Source organism: Lolium perenne, chromosome 7 (genome assembly GCF_019359855.2).
Source record: "Lolium perenne isolate Kyuss_39 chromosome 7, Kyuss_2.0, whole genome shotgun sequence".
NCBI classification, from domain to species: Eukaryota; Viridiplantae; Streptophyta; class Magnoliopsida; order Poales; family Poaceae; genus Lolium; species Lolium perenne.
Window position 1 is genome coordinate 308,309,016 of NC_067250.2, and position 7,782 is coordinate 308,316,797.

At 50.2% G+C, this 7,782-nt stretch overlaps 1 pseudogene; it reads right to left on the reverse strand.

Annotated features, from left to right (window-relative positions):
• Positions 1 to 6,781: 6,781 nt before the first annotated feature.
• LOC127311825 (uncharacterized) lies at positions 6,782 to 7,782 on the reverse strand (annotated as a pseudogene).

The window sequence follows — 7,782 nt, forward strand, 5'->3', positions numbered from 1 at the left end:
GATGTAGTGCAACGACTTTTAAACATAAGGCCATAGGCCCGGCTTTATATATAAAGCCATACGGCAACCACAAGAGTATGATAGCTTACAAACCAAGTCCTGGCCTCACCCAGCCCCACACATCAAGATCATACAACGTTCGATCATGTACCAAAGCAAAAGGAGTACAAGACGCTAGCACACACACACAGCAACAAAGATAGCAAATGGCTTCATCCAGCTTGTGCGCGCGTTGTCGCCTGGAGCCTCCTAACCCCTTCCATCACCACGTCCAGAGTCGCACGGTCCCTCGGTCTGACCAGAACCCTCCAGCGCTGCATATATGAGTGCATGTGGAAGAAGACATCAGCAGGGTTATTGATAAGCTTTCCTTCCATAGCTAGTTTATTCCTAATGTTCCAAAGCGCCCAACATTGGGCCGCAAAGGTGAACCAGGCTAGCCTACGAAGGGACCCCGAAAGACTTTGGACAAGAGCGATGAACTCCCCAGCCCCTGCTAGGTTCCAAATGATTTGGATGTAATCAATAAGGAAACACGTTTTTGAACTTTGAACCCGATTTTTGGCCGTCGGCGTAAAGCCTGCCCTCGGCGTAGCCTCCCACTCCGGTAGTACACTTTGCTCCCGTGACATCATCCGTTCGGATTGCATCGTATCCTTCTAAGTGTTCTATCTAACCACAATGGTTGAATCAATGTTTTTGAGTCGTGCGGGCCTACATACCTTGGAGCGTGTAGCCGTCGGCCTCATGGACGACGTTGGCCGCCCCCTCCCGCCACAGCGCGACAGCCATCGCGACGCGCCGCGGTATGCGTGACGTGTACTATTCCCTTCAATTCATATTTCTTAATGCTAATATAGATATATCTAGACACATGTTAGTTATAGATACATCTATTTTAGCATCAAATAATATGTATCGGAGAGAGTACTATAATTTATATTGACAAGGCTCATCCTCTTGGCCCAAACCTCGAGCACCGCCTCTCCCGGAGCACGGCTCGTCCTCCACTTCGGGAACTCCTAAAGGCCGACCAGTGCGGCGCCAACCCCAGACCGCACATCCCCGCGCAGGTGCGGTTGGCTACTTGGGCCATGGCCCAACAGGAGGTAATTTAGTTTTTTCTTTTTTTTTCTGTTTCATTTCTATTTTTTTTCTATTGTTTCTGTTCTGATTTTTTCCATAATATAATTTTTAAGAAAATAACAATTTTTTTCTTCAAAATACTGATATTCATATGTTTTTTAAATATGAACATTTTCAAATTTAAATATTTTTCGAATTTGAAATTTGTTCGAAAATTACGACGCCCTGTGTGGCTGTGTGGCTGTGTGTGCGATGCTCTCCTGTATCGTGTGCACGTGCAAGTTCCCGTGGAAATGGATGCAAACCGACGCGACGCCCGGCTCTTTGTTTCGTCTGGCAACGACGTAGAGGGAGGAGGGGCAGGAGGCCGTCATGCTCGCTCGCGCATTCTAGAAACCTGTATCGCGATGTTCCTTAGACAAACCCTCTAGATATTTTTAGCAAAGAATAGATAGCAAAAAAATACACATGCCGTTCCTTTAAGCAGCCCATACCAGAACATGTTTGGTAGCCTGGGCCAAGGGAGAATAGCTATCTGTACTTATACAAGCTGACCCTAACTAAGCTAAGCTCAGATTTTTTCACATGTTTGGTAGGTCGTGTTGGTTGAGACATGCTGAGTGCATCACTTGTTTGGAGGGCTGCATGGGGTGAGATATGCTGAGGAGGTCTAAGATTTGCACAAAAACCCCTGAACACAAAAATAAAAAGCAATCAGATCCCTGCATACAAAATGAAAAGCAATCAGATTCCTGTTTACAAAATACAAAGCAATCGGGTCCCTGTAAAAAACGCAATCGGGTCCCTGGTGAGGAAACTCCGGCGAGGATGCTCCGGCGAGCGAGCTCCGGTGGCGGCGCGAGGCCGTGGCTGGCCATCGCGGCGCTGGCCGTGGCTGGCCATCGCGGCGTTGTCTGTGGCTGGCCGCCGCGGCGCTATCAGTGGCTGGCTGTCCCGGCGCTGTCCGTGGCTAGCCGCCGCGGCGCTGGTCGTGGCTGGCCATCGCGGTGGAGCCTTGGCGAGGGAGCTTTGGTGGTTGGTCGTGGCGACATGGTGAGGATGCTCCGGTGGCCGGTCGCGTGTGCTCTGTGGCGAAGAAAGTCCGGTCGCGTGTGCTCTGGCGAGGGAGCTCCGGTGGCGAAGGATCTCTGCTGACCGTGGCTGTCCCAGGCGAGGGAGCTCCGGCGTGAAGGTGCGGGTTGCGGGGCGGCCGTCCGCGTCGTCCGGCGTTGAGGCGGTGGCATCCGGCATCGAGGAGGCGGCGCACAGGCCGGCGTGAAGAGCGGGGCGAGTTTGGAGCGAGAGCGGTTAGGGGGGGGGTGAGCGAGTCTGGTCCTGACCCCTGTTGGATTTTGGCCCAGCAGCGGGGCGCGGGGTTTTTTTCGGGCGAGGTCAGCCCTGCCCAGGTGCGAAGATCGATTTCAGCTTCTCTACCGGGCAGGACTGAGAGGCCTTTTTCGGGTGAGTTGGGCAGTGCCCACATGGGAGAGCCGACCTACCAAACAGCCAAAATCTCAGAAATCTGTGTTGAGATGAAAATTGCTGGGTCGGCCCGACCTACCAAACACACCCTAAAGGTATGTGATTTTGTGCTCCCGGTCTCTGCTCAAAATAAAATTGTTGTAGCTTAGCGAAATCATAGTTTTTCACGCTAGACATATAAAATGTATAATAAAAATAATGTAACTTAATACTTTGTAGCGTATATTATGTATTCTTAATTTAAAAATGGAAATTCATTTGTTTTCACAATAAGATTTATTTTGCTTCATTAAGAAACGACTTTGACGAACATTTTTCCCAAGGCATGATTAACCTGTCACGAAAGCAATGTCCCTATCTTTCTTTTTTTAATACTTATAGATGTGATTATATCACATAAAATGCATGTTAGTGGACTAGTTTTTGTCAACGAATTCTCATAAGAAATAAAATAAATCTCATATTTGAAATGTTTTCGGTCATTTGTTAGAAATTATTAGAAGTAAGTAAAAAAATTATTATATAAAAAATTAAATATGTATATAAAAAATGGTTCAATCGAAATAGAAATATCTATCTTCGTCGATAAATCTAAAAAATAGTAACTTGTGAACACACAATACTTTGACATTCAAAGAATCAACATAACTCTGTTGGTGATACTATGCAGGTTGCGCACCAAGCTCACACATTACACATTTTTTGTCTAGACAATTCTATGAAGCATATTTATACCACGTTGAATGCCTACAAAATCAGTAATCTTATATAGTACTATAGATTATGTGAGCAGCTAATTTAACTTTGCTAACACTACACACATGTTATGATAGCATAAGGAGAGGCTTACAATTATAGAATTACCATGAATTTGCATGTATAGAAACATTTGCTAATAGTACTGATTTGGCACACGTGAAATCATGTTCAGCTTGTCTTACAAATGACCTTGGCCGCAACATTTGCTAACGATACCCACTTCTTTGATTTGATACGTGAAATCCGCTGTCTCCTCGACTTGTATAATACGACCTTCCGTCAAAATGCTTAGGGCATCTCCAACCGGCGACCCAAACGGACGCGCTGGGCCGTTCGTTTTGAGCCGTTTGCGTGCCCAAGCGGACGCGCGGACGGAGCCCCGCGTCCGCGCGTCCGTTTGGGTCGCACGCTGCGCCCAACGCAGCGGCCACCCATTTGACCATTTGGCCTATTTCTTTGGAAAATAGGTCCTCTGGCCACAGATCCTTATAAACAATGTCTAACAAATATAGAATAATATCTCGTAAACATAGAAGAATATATAATAAACATAAAATATTATCAAATAGCATAAAATATTATCAAATGTACCATGATAAATCAAATAAAATGTGTCATAGTTTGAGAAAAATATAAAAATTACAATTGAGATTGTCTAACTCAATTTGGGCGCTCGAGGATCTCCTTCTGTCTCTTCTCGAACCAAGCTCTCTTTGCCTCGCTCATGTTGGTCAAGTCGGCGTTCATGATGAGGTTGTCCTCGGCTTGGCGTTTGAGCTCAACTTCCTTCGCCTTCACCTCCACCTCTTTGGCCCTTGCCATTGCTATGAGCTCAAGTTCTCTCTCTTTGAGCTCAAGTTTTTTAGCTTTGGTCTTGGCCTTGACCTCTTCAATCTCAAGCTTCTTCTGCTGGACATCAAAGAATTTCTTCCTATCCTCTTCTTTCTCCCGGCGCCTCCTCTCATCCCTCTTGTCCGTGGACACCTCTCTGTCCGCATGCATCTCCTTCAAAGTGCCATACAATAGCATGGACGAAGCATCACGCTTCATGTCGGCTTTGGTTGACTTGTGGCCGCGTGGACGACTTGCACGAGAAGCGGAGCTACCGCAAGGCTGCCCACCATCAAGGTCAATGACAGTGGCATCTTTGGCGGGATTGTTGCCAGTCAAGGTCGCCATGTACCCCTCGTACCCCTCCTGGAACTTGGGGGTGCCGTGGAGTTCCTTCCAACAATGAGGGAAGGCAAAGGTCTTCTCTCCATTGTTGACTTTGTAGAATTCTAAAGCTCGCCACACCTAGAGCAAAGTGAGACAACAACGATAAACAGATGTGCAAACATCGGATGAATAAGTTGAGGTTAAGAATCATACCAAGTCCTTCACACCCATGCCACTAACAGGGAGCCGCTTCGTGTGCTCATACGCCGCCTGGAACTTGTTGCATTCCGTTTGAATTGCTCCCCACCTCTTTTGGAGCGATATTTCGCTGCAGTCGCTCTCAAATGGCTCCTGTCCATATTTGCGATGCTCATGGAAGTATTCATAGATCCGGCGCCAGAATGCGGTCCCCTTCTGCTCGGCACCCGTCAACGCATCTTGCCCGATGGTCAACCATCCATCGACGAGCACCTTGTCCTCCTTCTCCGTGTAGTTGGCGGTTCGTTTGCTTACCCGGCGACCTCGAGCTTGTGCAGCTGCGGCTTGTGTGAGGCCCTCACCGAACAACGGCTCCTCCGCGATGTTTATGCTGCCGGAACCGGCAGTTGTGCCCTCATGTGTGTCAATGGGAGGTGGCTGGGGAGCCTGCTGTGTCGAAGGATATGGCAGGGTCGTCGGCATTGTCTGCGCGAAAGACGGAGGGGCCTGCACGGTGGACGGTGACTGCGCGCGCGCGGCCGACATATCGTCGAACAGGTTGCGTGCACCGGTCATCGCAGCTGCTCCCAGGTTCTTGGGGCCTTTGGAGTTCGCCGGCGCACGGTTCAGGTCAATGGACGAAGGTGACGGCCCCGTCATGGACTCGCCCACCTCCGGTGACCCATCCCGTGACTGGTACGCCTGCCGCCCTGAATGCGCCCCCATTTCGTGCCCAAACGGGGCAGTCGGTGGGGCAGTTGACCTTGGAGGAAGAGGCCGGGTCACGGACGAGGCCGAGCTCCCCCCCGAGGCCGCGCCGGTGCCGGGGATGATCATGTGCTGGCCGAGCGCTGTGTGGCCGTAAAAGAGCATGGCCTGCGCCTGCTGCTCTTGAAGGAGAGTGGTCTTCGCGAGCGTTTGGAGTTCGAGGAGCTGCTCCGCTGCCCGCACCCGCTCCTCCTCGGCGGCGGCGGCCTTCTTCCGTTGATCACACGCCCTGCGCCGCTCCGCCCGCTTCTTGCTCTCCATCGCCCTCTGCTCCGCGGTGAGGTCGGGCTTCGCCTTCTTCGTCGGCGGCCCGGGCTCCACGACCACCGGAGCGTCCAGTTCAGGAGCCGCCTCCATGGCAGGAGCGGCAATGGGCGCGGGCAGTGCCTCCTATCCGATGGTGGCGGTGGTGGCGGTGGCGGCGGCAGTCGCTTCGTCGGCCATCTCTAGGTTTTGGGAGTACAGTGGAGTGTTTCTGTTTTGGGAGGCAGACAGGCGGGCCAGGGGCGGACAAGGGGAGGACGCGAGCGACCAGCCTTTCGCGTTCGCGGCCACGCAAACTCGTCCAAGATTTGGACCGGGTTTGGGTCATCCCGGACGCCGCGGCCATCCGTTTTAGGGATGGGTCCGCGCGCTGGGCCGCGTTTTTGTCCGTTTCGACCCATCCGGACGCGCGGGCGCGGGATGGGTCGCCCGGTTGAAGATGCCCTTATATCCTTCCTCTCCTTCTGGAACTGCATGTCTGGAGGCGTACCCGATGTCTGATTCAGTTTAATAGGCACACACATACTTTAAGAAAGAACTTAACCATATATAATTTAATCAATGAAATATTAATTATATGTGCAAAAGTTATACCATGAGATTCATATTTAAAAGAAGTTCTGAGGGGTATATATAATTTTTTTAACATATAATTCATGTTTTGTTGACCATTTTATTTGTCAAAGCTTTTCTAGTAAACTAGAGAGAGTATATTTTAAAATTAAATTAGTGATACTAGTTTAGTGTAATAAAACAAATTTTCTACTAAAAAGGTAGCTAAAGTTTGTAATGTTTGTTTAAGCACAATAGATGAAACTACACCTATTCAAGGACCGACGAAGTAAACAATACTACTATCTCCATCTTGAAGCTTAATGCTTGCCTGTATTTTTTAGAAAAGTTAAACCAAATAAAGTTTTGATCAAACTTTTAGATAAATTTATTAACAAATATAATATTTTGTAGATATTATACGAAAATATATTTTATTATCTATCTAGTAATATTAATTTTTTATTTTGCATGTTAATAACTTTTGATAGAAACTTAGTCAAATTTAACATAGTTTAACTTTCTAAAAATAATATAAGCTTTAATTTTTGGGATGGAGGTAGTACGCAATTGTTGAGTAGCATGTTACACATCAACAATTAGTCCAGAAGCCTAATCATCAGTTCAACTAAATTACGAGGATATACGATCACTTTACTCCCGTGACATCATCCGTGTTTGGGTTACATCGTACGCTTCTAAGCCAGAAGAACTTTACTGGAGAATCTAGTCTAGGAATATAAAGGAGCAAGCAAATTAAGCTGAGCCATCTCAGGATTCATGTCTTGCAGAGATCAGTAGAGTCATTTCTTGCAGTTGCAGAATATCAGTGGAACAAGTGTGCGGCTTGATCTGGGGCTCACGACCACTCGCCCCAGCCTTCCTCGTTGTCCAGGGCGGCCGCTCGCTTCACACGCGCGCTCCGCATGGACGACGCCACCGCGACGAGGAGCCTCGCCGGCACGCGAGCGCAGACCTCCAGCTGCCCGAGGGCGTCGCCGCCGGCCCCGTGCTCGTGGACGCCGTGCGCCGCCACGTAACGCCACAGCCGCAGCGGCACGCGTGGCGCCGCGGCCACGTTTTCGAGCTCGCGCGCGGCGACCCGGCGCGACGATGCCCATCCGCTTGGCCCAAACCTCAAGAACCGCCTCGCCCCGCCCGCGGTGAGCCCGCCTGGGCTTCCGCCCCCGCTGCTTTGGCGCCATGGACGTTGTTGTCGCGGAGTCGGCCGTGGAGACGCAGGAGCTAGAGGACGTCGTCCCGGACGCGTCGACGTCGTCGTCGTGGCGGCCCTTGTTAGGCGCGGAGACGCGCGTGCGGCGGTGGCGCGAGGCGAGGAAGTTGGCGCCGTGCACCTCGGCGTCGCAGGGCGCGCAGAGGAACGCCGCGTCGGCGGCGCAGTGCACGTCCGCCCCCGCGCCGCACAGCGCGCAATGCATCTCTTGGCCAGCTTCCATGTTTCGATCGTAGGCACGTACAGACAGTGTGGAGCGTTCCAGGAAGGAGGAGACGGCC